We start from the raw sequence: 14,961 nt of genomic DNA, 5'->3' as shown, positions 1-14,961 counted from the left end.
CAATGATTTAAACAGAAATCCTAATTAACTTCGAAAATTCCAAGGGGAAACCATGCTTGCACATATGCTTGCAGACGAGAAGAAAGGCCTTCGGATGGTAAAACACGTGCACTGTTAAAGTATTAATCCCTCCTCACGCTGTCAAACCAAGGCGTGTAGGGTTTCGTGTCTCCAAAACACAGTAGAACAATTACATTCCGGAGTGGTGGTAATCAATTCACGATTGAAAGGTACTTGTGAACCTATTATCAAATATTAATACATAGATATATTATTGATGTCACGGTAGAATAGTTTATGAATCATTATGTTTCACCTGCCTAGAATACAGGTATAAATTAAAACTAATCAATATTATACGTGAAAATAAAATAAAAATTATATTAACATGCATGTTCCATTTATTGTAACAAAATCAAATATTATATCAAATAGATCCTGTTCGAATAAACATGTGTTCGAAATTCAGCCCAAAAAAAAATACGAAGAAAGAATCGTTCACGTTACAATCATAGAATCCCTCACAAATTTGTGCAAAACACGAGTTTTCCGCCCAAATCCGCAGACAATGATCTAATCCTGCGTTCTGTCACAATACGAGATCGCTAAGCCTATTAGCGAGGTCCCGGAGCGTCCACTAAACGTTTGAAGCGCGGCGAGAGGGCGACCAGGCGCGTCACACGCCAGCAGACATGATTGCCTTTGTGTGACAATAGAATTATATACTCATTGAATGCCTCCTTGGTCTTGTGACTGACTTGTAAGACTGATCCGGAGGTCCAAGGTTCCAATCCCGGGGCTAGCTAATTTGAAAGTTATTGAATTATACCGACGATTATTTCTCAATAGCAGCCCGGAGTATTTGGTAGTGTTTACGGTGCCGAAGCAAAACGCAACAGCCATTTTCTTGGGACCGAACTGTTTTCTTTCGAATCTGATTTATCGTCCCATCGAATTATGAAAATAAAATGGTTGTAACCTATTTATGAAATTCATGTGCGGTCACGGATATTTTTACAGATATTTGAAAAACCTACAAAGCTCTCGTTTAAAGCTTTCGTGTGTACTTTATCACAGCTAAATTATAAATATCAAAAGTGAAATTATATTTTGTTCGTGCCGATTTATATAAGCAGTTTTGAATATTCGTTTTACAGTATACGTTTAATTTGAAGCTGTCACCGGTGCGGAACGTATATTCTACCCAGAAATACTGACATAATATGGCATATCAATGCACCTTTATGACTTTTTAATTGAATATTCTATTATTATTGATATTTCTTCAACATGAGTATTAAATTTATTCATTGGTGTTTAAATGTAAAAAAATATGCAACTCGTAAATACGTAAACAGGCTATGTCAATTCTAGTATAGTATAGAATATAGAATAGTAAAAAAAATAAAAATAAATAATAGTATAGAATATTATAAAAGTTCTATGTGATTAGGAACTCCACGACGCTGCTCTAATTCAAGTAGGTTTTTTTAAATGTGTATTCACGTTTAAAAAAAAGGAACTCGATACACGGTTCTCCGAGCACGGAATAAATTTTAAGCAATAATTAAGAACATAGATGGTGCTTGCTCGATTTTGAACACGCAATTTCATATCAGATTCTCGTCTTCCAGTCACTGGAACGTTGCGACCCTATGTGTGTGTATTTATTTATTTGAATATACAAAAGTTTACAATAATATTACAAATATAAACATAATCATCAAATAAAATTGATATCTACGAAAATATTTAGGTTTACTTTTCTTAAATTTAACGACCGAACGGGAATCATAGTAAACAAAAAAGAATATTTTCAAATCGGTTCATAAATGACCGAGTTCTTCGGTAACAAAAAAAAATACAAATAAATTGAGAACCTCCTTCTATTTTTGATGTCGTTTAATAACAAAAAACAAGCGAGGAAAGTACGTCACGAGTGTGAGCTCAAATTTTCAGTGACGTCTGTCCCCGACAGGCAATCTGCCCAAATGTCATCCGTGTCCGCCGTTATCTCCCGCTCGGCGTCAGCTAGCGAATACCTCAGACCCTCGACGATGCTCCGCACAGAACACACTCCCCGCACTTCTATGACGTATTGATCTGTTAAGTGCTATGTACCTGTATACATACATATCTACTAACTGCATCGCGTGGTTTCATTTCAGCTACGTTTAACGTTACTGATCCACCCTTCGTGAGGCGTAATATTATATAATGTATATTACCTATCCACCTAATATAATAAAGCAAATATATTTAACCTTAAATACTTCGTTTTTATTAATATACTAAAGAGAGAAGAGCAAAAAGCACATGTTATTAAAAAGTTATCAAAAATCAAGCGTGAAAAAATGAAAAAAAGCATAGGTATAGAAAAACGAAAATAAGTCTATTTATATAAAATTACTACAAATTAATTTATGCATGCCTGCATGTGTCTAATCCCAATGAAATTCTGCCGTATCAGTATCTACCAAACCGCATTGCAGCAGCGTGGTGGAATAATCTCCAAAACATTATCCTCAAAGGGAGAGGAGGCCTTAGCCCAACAGTGGGACATTTACAAGCTGTTACTATAAATTTATACATACAACAGAAATTAATTAGATTACAATTCACAAATACTGTACAATTAACTACAATTTACAATTTTACTATAACATTTCACAAGATCTGAGAATAAGTACTTATATAATATTGTTTCAAATCCGTCCGTAGATTTTTAATTTAGCACCTTGAAACCAACAAAGTATTCAGCTTATAATATTCTGCTTATAATATGATCTCCTCTATATCTCGTTGGTTGTGGCCAGCTTAAGTTACCATAGACACCGAGGTCAGAATATTCCAGTTCAAAGTAATGAAATAGTTCATGAACTAGGGTCTTAAAAAATTAAAAAGTAACACCTCGATTACTCCGATCGTCTAGTTTAATTACGATTGTGGTTTAAAGTACTAGATCTATAAATTAATCTACTGTTAATTAAGTTCTACGTTTACATCAGCGGCCTGTAAATTTCCCATTGCTGGGCTAAGGCCTCCTCTCCCTTTGACGAGAAAGTTTGGAGCATATTCCACCACGCTGCTCCAATGCGGGTTGGGGGAATACACATGTGGCAGAATTTCGTTGAACTTAGACAGATTAGCAGGTTTCCTCACGATGTTTTCCTTCACCGCCGAGCACGAGATGAATTATAAACACAAATTAAACACATGAAATTCAGTGATGCTGGCCTGGGTTTGAACCCGAAATCATCGGTGGAGATGCACGCGTTCTAACCACTCGGCCATCTCGGCTCTATCAGCTCTACATTTAGTACAAGTTAATTAATATTTGTATAGGTAAACGTAAGTTTAACTATAGGTATTTATGCAAAAAAATATCTGTATTTAAAAAACCTATAATGTTACATATTAACAAAGTTCAATCACAAGACCATTAATGTTAAGTTTGTCACTAAATGTAATCCGGAACTCGGACACAAATACGAATTCCGAGATAATCTGCTACTCGGAACTTTCTTTGAGCGATCGGAAGCGGTTCGGTCTCCGGATTAGACGTCATTATGTTGCATTAGCGGTGGCGTCGGTCCGTCTGTTGTGTTGTGATCTGTATTTGTGGGTGTCGGCACAAATCATCGCTGAATGTAGCGAACCGATGAGAGGTATTCTGGGATTAACATTTTTTTTTATTAACGTGTAAATGTTTCGACGTTTGAGTGATCTTTGTCAATTACAAGCTGTAGGTGTACGTTGAAGCTAAACTATTATGTGTTCATTAGTTTCACGTCTAAGCTTTACCTACTTATAATGATTGTCGAGCAAGTGCTTACTTAAAAGTAAACAATCTTCAAGATATTTAATAAGACCGTTATTGTTTCGTAAACGAAGGCTTCCTATCAGTAGAAATATGCAGGGTTGGATTATCCATTATTTTATTTTATTATTATTTCAATAAAAGAGACTTTTTTAATATCAATGTGTCATATTCTATAACTAGTTGTCAGTCGCGGCTTCGCTTGTATTAGGTAGTTAAGTATGTTCTTCTTATGTTTTCAAATTCGGGATATTGATTTTGCGTGAAAAAGCATCACACAGACAGACAGGCGGATAGACAGACAGACTTACTTTCACATAGATAATATTTAACCTAGTATTAAAGTCTAAAGACGAAAGACGATCCGCCCCTTTGTAAAGAGTCTTAATAACCATTATAACGAATATACTTACTTACTAAGGGTAATTCGATTATTTAAGAGTTTTACAGATCAAAAAATAACAAGTAAAACTCAGCTATATCGTGCACTACTAAGAGTGTATGATTAATATAAGTATCTCTGTTTGTGACAGAGTACAAATATTACACTTAACTACTTATATCCACTTTAATTTTACTTCCAAAATTCCGATAACAATTTCGTCGACGTTCAAAACGCCTTTTTTTCGTAAACCTAAAGCGAATACCATAGATTAATCAAGCTCTCGACCGTCGCGTCAATTTGCTGTCAAATATTGTTTATTTAGCTTTTCTCCTCCTCCTTATGGTTGGAATAGAGTATAAGTTATTATATAATAATATCGAAGTACAGTCGCTACCTGCTTATTACCTAATTTAAAATTACGTTTAACAGTCAAACCATTACGATACCTTTGAATGAAATATAATTGGCATTTATCAGACAAAAAAAAAATACTCAAGATCTCGGTGACAAGTAAATTTAATAAAAACTGTTTTTTCCATAAATATAATCGAGAAACGACAGCCGGTGGACCGGAAGTGATTGTGCGAGGATTATTGCGTCACAATGCGTACGAATATTTGAAAGGCTACCGGACTGCCTACGCCATTCAATAAAATTCTTACTTTATAATGAAAAAAATATTCGCTAGTATGTCTATATGAGTTTTTTTTTAATTTTGCGGCGCGTGAAAAAATAATTAAACTATACTTAGTGAATGTAATAAGTACTTCATTGAGATTCCGATTTTATTTCCTTTTTGTGTTTAGATAAACTTGACAGAAACCAACTTTGGCCTGAGTAATGAAAATTCAATTTAACAGAAGATCAAATGTACAAACGGGACAACTGTTTCGCAAAAACATTTTAGTTAGTAAGTATCTAGAAGGCTCCTATTTTGAGGTCACAAAATTATCTATTTAAATTTAATTATTTCTTTAATTTGAAAAGGTAATGATGTACATAGACTAATTTTGAGGTTAAGTAAGCGCACGGAAATTCAATACCTAGGTACCAAATTATTGTGTACGTAATTTGTATGGTAGAGTGTTTCGTTGCCTTTGGTTAAAATTAAAGAACTCCAGCCGCTTAACAAACACAGCTCACATATATAAGTATATTTTTATTGTTGAAGACTGTATCTATGTTTGTATAATTGTATAGATAAGTGTATAACGCAACACATAGATTCTGAAATATCAACATAGGTATAAGTACCTTTTATTTCTCCATCAAATGCTATTTGAGTAATGGTTAGTGTTAGTGTAAGTGTTTATATAACTATCTCTATAAAGTTATATAAAGTCTTATTTAAATACTAATTAGGTACAAAATATACTTCATTATAATAACTGTTTTTGTTTTAATATTTTTTCCGTTAGGCATACCTATTACTCTCTACCTGATGGTAAGTGGTTCAATTCAAACGTAAAGGCTGTACAGTCCGGAAAGAACGGCACGAGCCGCCCTCGGCATGCCATGCCGGCCCGCAAGGTGTCTCTCCACGACTCGTTTGGAGGAAGACGAGAGAAACACGCGTCTTGGGGGAGAATTCCATTTATTAGCGGTGCGACAAAGAAAAGAGTTAATAGATAATAACGAAAAAGACAATACTATTAAGACATACACAGTCAAACTACTTTAAAATGATTTGATATACCTATTCGTATCACCTCACACACGTGTCTGAACTCACATCAAAAACTATTTTTATTGTTTTACTCGTGTATTGTGGCGTCATTGTCTTTTTCATAAAAATTAGACAGTTTTATCTTATTTATTTTATAACTCCCAAAGTTCATATCATTTGGTACAGATGCTGACTATGTCGTGAAGTAGGATTGTTTTAAATATTCTGTATTAATTGCACTTTATGAAGCAGACGCATTACAGTTAAATACTATAACGAACAGGCTTAAAACTCACTCTAGAATAAAATCATGAAATGTCAATAAGCGAGATCGACCACATTGAGTATTACCATTAGTACTTAGTTAGTAATAAAATTCCCTTATCACTGTAAGTCTATTAATCTATGCTCACATTATGAATGTGAAACTAACTCTGTCTGACTGTCTGTTACCTCTTCACCCTTTAACCGCTGAACCGATTTTATGAAATTTGGTTTGGAAATATTGTGTCCCGGGAAAGGACATAGGCTACTTTTATTATTATATAATTTACCCTTCGAGGTTAAAATGTGAGGTGGAAGTTTGTTCGTTATAAAGTTCTATAAATTTTGCGCGTATAAATTGAATATCATGATGATTTCAAAAAATGAATAAAATTTTTTGCTTTAAGCGCTACTGTTATAAAAAAATGTTATTTAAATATATTTCAAAAGTAAACGTGGTTACTTTCAATCAATATCAAGGAATATTCTAAACAAATAACGACTCCGCCGCTCCGAGCGACGGCATATGCGCGAATCCCGGCGGGACGCGCTTGTTTACACCCTTAATTTGAACAAACATTTGGCAATAATTATAAATGTTTGAACAAACCTGTGTGTACGTACTTGACATGTGTATCCATATCTATAATGAGTTTGGAGCTGAACAGTTTCTACCTTTCAATAGATTATCATTTTTATAGTTTTCGCTTAGCAGTTTAAACAAATTAGCCAAAATTAAGCATATTTCAAAATTAGCAATGAGTTCTGATTATATTAGAAAGATTTATTTATTTGACACTTTATTGCACTACACAATACAATATTGTACAAAAGGCGGACTTAAATCATTCGCTACCAGCCGATCTGACGGACCGAGTAGATTGTTTTTATGAAAAAAAGAAAATTACATTACAGGTACCTACTAGTCAATAAAGTAAAAAGTAAAAATGACGTCATGTAATGAGAAAACTTGTCGTTTAAATGCGTCGCGTGAAGAAAGTATTCTTTATGAATGTTTATGTTATGAGTAAATAATATGGGTTATATGCAGATGCATGTGTAAATTTGTACCTAAGTACCTATATGCCATCGAGTTGCTGTTTGACAAATATCAGATTTTAAACGTTAGATCAATACCTACTAATTTACAAAAACTCTTTGTCTATTAAACATTATTTTTTTAACTGCGTATTGAGTAAAACATTATTTAAAACTCTTATCAAATTATATAAGAAAACCAAAAATTTGTTGTTTTATTTCTGAGCTAAAACTATGTTCTTACCCATCATTTCGGAATGTAGATTCTACCGCGATCAACCGGCAAGATACTCAGCGACTAGTTTCAGTATTTGCCGATTCATAATTTATAAAATAAAACTTGGTGTAACTGAGTCAAACACGTAACGGGGTTGAAATCGAACCCGACTTGTTACCAACATTACGTACCTTCCTATTGATATTCGATAGATAATACTCATTATAGAGTTCTCATCGTTTGAAACAAAAGCAATTTACGGCACGCGCTCCGATTCCGATCAACCGAATCGTTTTATTGAAACCTAATATGATGAGGATAATGCTAATATATTTATATTTTTATGTTTAAAAAATGAAATAATGAAAACTTGAACTATTGATTAAAAATATAAATTGCCAAATTGCCAAACTGCTAAGTTTAAGCTTTCATGAAAACACTATTTAGGACCATGTTGTGAGAAAGGTTTTGAGAATGGATGTGGATGGATATAGAGGTAGGGGACGACCCAAGAAACGATGGATGGATTGTGTGAAAGACGATATGGTTACAAAGAATGTTACTAGTGAGATGACGTCCGACAGAGAAGTGTGGAAGAAGAAGACATGCTGCGCCGACCCCAAGTAAAATTGGGATAAGGGCAGGAGGATGATGATGATGAAAACACTATTAAATAGAGATCAAACTCTTATTTAGTATTTTTATTTAATTCTCTGTTAAAAGCAGTAATGTCCAGTTACAAGATATGAATCTGAGAATACGAGATGAGACTGAATTCAACCCGGGGCAAGCGCCAATGAATGCACTTAAATTGTATTTAGAATTCATCTCGTGCTCGGCGGTAAAGGAAAACGTTCCGAGAAAATCTGCACAAGGCAGAGAATCTGCCACGTGTACCTTCTCATACACCAACCAGCATTAGGGCAGCGTGGAGGAGAGAGATCAAATATATCATAACTAGAATGAATTAGAAAACCCGTATTTTGATCATTTTTGTTTTCATCACATTATCGTACCTACTTTTATATTACAACAATACTAATTTTATTTAATTTTAAACAACAGTACAATAATAAAGTTATATTAGAAAAAAAAACACATTAAAATAACAAACAAACCAATCCAGTTAAACCAATACCTAATACGAATAAGAAGTAGGAAGTACCTAATAAAGGTGACAAGAGAAGTTAACAATATATGATTTAATTAATTATCCTAATAAGTAATTCACATTTTTATACTCGTGTGTGTCCGTCGTACAGCCGTGAATCGCCAAGGATATTAACGCCAAGACTTCACATCATTGATAATCTTGTCGTGATCAAAACAATTTAAAGAACAATACAGTGACGGAAAGATCAGTTTTCCTATTACGGAATAGGTACATGAAGCCACTCGATATTGTTCAAAACGTTTCCACCTAACCATTAAACGATACATCCCGTGCTTATCTACAAATTACATTATACGAAATATTCAGAGCTGTTCAATTAACAGCTTTAAGTAGAGCGTTTAAGGTTGATTTTCGATTTGGCAAGGTGTGTCGAGTTATCGTATGCGGGCGAGAACGAACTCAGCGGAGTGGGTTATTAAAATCGTTAGCGGCAATAACGTTACCTCGTTGAGTTTATTGCTTATTTTCTATATTGTTTAGGTGATTATAACACGAAGCTTTGAGTTGTTATTATTAAACCTTTTTAATATTGCTTTAATATTAATATATTGGATATTTCTACTAACTTGTCATAGGGGGAACTAACTGGGGACTGTAACGGCGAGTCTCACAGACTAAATCTGCACAGACAATATTGCGTTGAAAAAGTTCGTGCAATGATTCAGGATGTTGGAATGTCTGTAGGATCAAAGAAATTATTAAAGTAAAGTAATTTAAAGAAAAAAATTATAAAAAAATGGAGATTATAAAGTTCATTCGAATGGGACACATTTATGGGTCAAAGTTTAATTGTTTGAAATAGTTAACCACCGAGTGTGTTGCCGGTTCTTCTCAGGGCCGGACCGTAAGTTTAGAGGGCCCTGGGCTACCGCTACTTAGAGGCCCACCTAAGACATATCTGAACGTAGACTTGAATTAAATTAATTGAATGGGTTTGATTGATGAAAATCATACGATTTGTTTAATTTAATTTATTTCGCATTATCGTCTATTTTTGACTTTGACTTGACAGCTGGGGCCCCTTGAATCCACGGGGCCCTGGGCTGAAGCCCAAAAAGCCATATGATAGATCCGGCCCTGGTTCTTCTGCATCCGTAGATGCAGCTGAGAAAAACTGAGACTAAGACTTCAAATTTAATTGAATATTGTAAGAGCCTAGTTGAAAAAAGTAGATACGTTTTGTTTTTGCACGTCTGAATCATCCGTCCAAAAATACTGATACAGCTAACGGGCCCCAATAATGAAGGAACTAATTATCGTCAAACGGTTTAAATAAAATGTCGTCATTGGGAGCCGCGTGTGCGCCACGCGCCGCGCCCGACACCCGCCGGGACGCGCGGCCGTAACCTAATCATCGGCCTGATTGCTTGTTGTGCGCTGTGGCGGGTTGTCGTGGACACCTTCGCTGTTTGTAATAAACATGAGGGTGGCGAAGATGGCTATCAATACCAAATGAGTAGATACCTAGTACCTACATAATAAATCCCGGTAATAAATCCTTTAAAACTAGCATCTTTTGAACTACCGCTGATATCGTTAGAAGCGTCTTGATTATTTGCTAATCATGAGTTGTGATGTCACACTAAATTCAATATGGCACTCCCTAGAAATGAGGGCCTTAAAATTATAAATATTATTTCTAAAATAAGGTATATTTTATGAAATTAGACATGATTTTTATAATATTTAAAATTAGGTCTATATTCTTTCCATAGCGTTTATTTGGTTGGTTAGATAAAATGTATCCGTTATAATTGTTAATATACAATTGCTTTAAGCGGAAATATGTACTGAATTATACTTATAAAAATAATAAGTGTCGATCGGATACGATAAGTAATAGATACGATAAGTTAAGTTGTAGATAAAATATAGTACTGTATGTATACGCTATACGTAGTCAATAGCGCCATAAACGCGGGGCGAGGGCACGAGCCGCGGGCCTCAGCAAATATTTGATGAGAGTAATCGCTTCGGGAGTGAGAATCGAACTCGGTAACTTCCCGACGCGATGACGGTTGCGGAATGTATTTGGCTAACATAGCTATCAAGCCACGGCGGTTAATATATTTTGAATTTCAAATTTTTATTTGGTTTTGTCGACTTTTTTATTAGAAAAATTAAGAAGGTCAAATTTTGCAAGGTCATCTGAACATTTTTTTTTAATTGAATTTTTATAATAAAAAATAGCACTAAAAAGTAGGTGAGTAGGCATATTTACGTTCACAGAACAGAAACATCGGTTTTAGGACATCATTGTACATACTTTCTGATTTACCTATATGATTTAAGAAAAATATAAATAATTAGATACCTATCTGATTTAATTACCGAACAGAAATTTGGACTTTGTTGTTTGGTTGTACTTAAGCTGTTTATTATTATAACAAATTACAGTACTACACACTTGTTCACTGCACAGAATAATCTGATTCATCTATTCAATCAATAAGACTATTACTTAGTGGTACGGCTTTGTGCAAGCCCGTCTGGGTGGTAGGTACCTACCATATACCTACTACCGCCAAGTAGCAACACTTAGGATTGTTGTGTTCCGATTTGAAAGGTGAGTTAGCCAGTGTAACTGAAGGCACAAGGAACATAGCATCTTAGCTCTCAAGATTGGTGGCGCGTAGGTGTGCTGTAAGGAATGCTTAATATTTACCATTAACCATCAGGTGGAGCACCTTATCAAGTAGAGCTGCTCGTCGTCAACAGTAGAGTTATTCTAAAAGGACTAACTCGAAAATGTCGGAAGATGATACGCGATATCTACTATATTATATATAGGTCACTATATATATATACTATATTATATATATATCACCTATATCAGTGAGAGATGCCCAGTGAGTTCTAAAGAAATAATCCGCGTAGAGTATCTTAATGGTGTCCAGAATATTTATGAATAGGGACAGTTGTCTTTAGATGTTGGTGTTCCCTTAATCTTTTCACAATTCCTAAAACATCGTTTTTTTGCGCCGGTTCTGTAGATACCTACGTTACTAAGCCTTTTGAAAAGTTCTAAAGGTTATTTCTAAATAAATATTGACAAATTAAAAACGTCTTAAATTAGTGGTGAATACTTCAGAAAGGTTATCTCTACACCCGTGCTAAACATAAGTATAGCACATAGGCTGTGTTATATGTAAAATAAATAGATTGAATGTAAATTGTGACGTAACAATTAGTGTTCCCGAGCTTGTAATAAGAAATATACCTAATTACCATTTAGGGACAGTGATGGATGTGTAATATGCTTATTACAGTCTAATCTAATCATAGTAATGCAAGTCAAGTGATTTAACTAACTAATTTCAATGACATACCATATATAGAATACCTACACTAAACGATCAATAAACAGACGGACCTTTTGAGTTTGTTGTATAAGTACCTATTAATTAAATACCCCGGTGTACATACAGTAGGTAGGTGTAAGCAATATGAGCTCGGCTATATAAAGCTTAAACTGAATATATACGTAGGTGCTTGTCAAGCACATAAACAAAAAAAATCGTTTCAGTGTCTGTGTACAGAGGCGACAGAAACGAGTGCTCGCGAAAGGGCGGTCGCTCTTAAATTATTCACCATCCAAGCAACACTGAGCGTCTATATCTCTCTCGCTCCTACCCTGTCCCTGGCTATAAGTTCGTCTTCGTCTTTATTGAATAGTAGGTATTGCGCTTTCGTCCGCCACATACAGTCGTCTCGCTCGTTAATGTAGGAGAGCCATAAGTGCGTCTCGCTCGCTCTCATTAGGTTAGGTCCACGAGTCATGTTTGCACGACGCTTGCCAGTCGCATTTTGTTTTGTGTGGCGCTGTATAGAGTAAGGTAACGCACACAGAGCTTTTTATTATTTAATATTTCTACACTAAGTCGGAATTGAAAACGTTTAAGTAAAGACAGTGATCTAAATATGTCTCCAGTACATGCATTCGTCCATTTAGGTAAGGAATAATAGACGACAGCACACTTTGGACATGAAAGATCGCCTCCTGGATATTTTATTCTAACATTTGAACTTGTAAAAACAATATTTGTTTTATCAGTCCTACTCAGGTCTGATTGGTCTTTATTGACTGACATCTACTTCACTCCTGGTGAAATGAATGAGAAGAAACTTAAATTATTCACTGATTTTTTGTTTTCATTGAGGCATGAGACGAAATTTAAGAAAAAAATTAGCAACAATGTGCTGGGCAGAATTCCAAACCGCGATCTTTGGATATAATCCACTGGGCAATCTCGGCTCCTAACACAGTTCTCTGTTGGTCTGTCTTCTCGTTGGCGGATTTGCAATTGAGCCATCTGATGGTAAATGGTCACCACTACTAATGATAAGCACATAGACATTGGAGCCGTATGAATTTTTAACAATTTCTTACGTAACCAAAGCGCCACCAACCCTAGTAACGGAAATGTTCGCTCATCATTCAAACCGAAACACAACAATACTAGGAATTGCTGTAAATATAAATATAAATATTGGACAACATCACATACATTACTCTGATCCCAATGTAAGTAGCTAAAGCACTTGTGTTATGGAAATCAGAAGTAACGACGGTACCACATACACCCAGACCCGAGACAACATAGAAAACTAATTAACTTTTTTCTACATCGACTCGGCCGGGAATCTAACCCGGGACCTCAGAGTGGCGTACCCATGAAAACCGGTGTACACACTACTCGACCACGGAGGTCGTCAAGGAGGTGTTTGGAGGTAGAATGTCTCATGAGTCGGACGGGCCCGGACCCAGACGGGCGCGTACAAAGCCCAAACAGAATTAAAAAATAAATTAAAAAAGTAGCTTATCTTACTAGGTAATATTTAGCATATAGGTATCGATTGTACCTATCTGTTATTCGAAATCTTTAAAGGTAGTCATTCAATTTGTCCAAAATGGTCCAGTTATCGTATGAATGAATGACAAAAACATTGAAATCCGGACAATCACCACTGATTTACAGGTGTTTCATTTGTGTTGTGAATTCACTTCGTACCCTACTCGACGAGGTGACCTGCGTCTACCAGAAAAAGTTTTAATATCCAGGCAGAGCAGGCCCCAAACCTCCTTAAGACGATAAGAGTCTATTGACCTGCAGCACTAGGACATTAACGGTCTTCCTTCAGAGGAATAATGTTGTTATGAAGAATGGTATGTAGACCTCTCATCAAACTAGGTAAATATTAATTTAACATTTATTTTATTGATCGCCACTTAATAATGTGATAATACGTTCGTTAAACCTTTAACTAATAACTCATGTATGAATTAATTACAATCAAATACTTATGATATAAAAATCTTGTCAGTTTGTGTACTTAGCGAGCGAACAAAGGCGCACTCATCGCTTCCTGTCGGTGCCGTCAAAGCGCGGAAGAAGTCGATTCAATTAAATAAATCCTTTAATAAGCAAACAAGCAGAAGCGAGAGGTCGATGAGATCAAAGCCCTCTCGATGTCAATCTTCGTCCCTCGCGCCCTCTTCGCTGAGTTATTACTTCACCACTGGATGTGCATCGCGGGGGGACAGATTCGAACAAGTGCTTAATTTAAAAAAATATAATATCATTTATTGAATAAAAATTATTAATTAAGAAACTTAAACGAATAATAAAATCAATCATCATCCTTCAAATAATGGCTGTATAAACCTTTTACATAAATCCTATAAATCTATTCACGTACCTACTTAGGTACCTTTTCCTTAACAGTAGACCTCATGCTGTAAGAAAAAGCTCAAAACTCACCGCAGAACTCGAAAGTAAAATGTCATATTTACATCATAGATGATAATTACAATAGCAAGAAGTGAGATCTTATGGAATAATACTGCTGGTCAGATAAGATAGGACGGCTATGATTTGAATTTTCCGAGCCGACATTTCTTAGGTTTAAAATAATATAATTTTTGAAAAACGTTAAGTACTTATTTTTATTAAAGATATTAAAATTTCTATGGTTGTTAATTAAAAGCCAATTAAATAAATGTTAAGTTTATATACCTAGAAGATTTCGTTTTATTTCAATTACAGTGAATTTTACAGTGTAATTTCCTTAGGGGGTACGACTTAAGCAACCTTCCCCTATTTGTTTTTCAGTTTGTCGATTAATAATACTGTTGAAGAAAATTAAACACAATTTAAAATACTTATTCATAAAACTCTTCAAATTTGAATTGAATTCTGTAAGGCTTAAGGCGTGTTCTTTTGATTTTAAAAATAATTACTTGACATTTTTATGTTAATTGCAGCAGCTTTAAATTCTTCTTAAAATTTGCTGTTCCATTGTAGTGAGGGACTAGGGGTCCTGTGTTTGCGCACATATTTGTGTACTAAAATATGTCGAAGCCCTCTCGATGCCTAGCCAAGTGGCTGGTCCCCCT

This window comes from Vanessa tameamea, chromosome 26 (genome assembly GCF_037043105.1).
Source record: "Vanessa tameamea isolate UH-Manoa-2023 chromosome 26, ilVanTame1 primary haplotype, whole genome shotgun sequence".
Lineage (NCBI taxonomy): Eukaryota > Metazoa > Arthropoda > Insecta > Lepidoptera > Nymphalidae > Vanessa > Vanessa tameamea.
Note: the sequence above shows the minus strand (reverse complement) of the source record.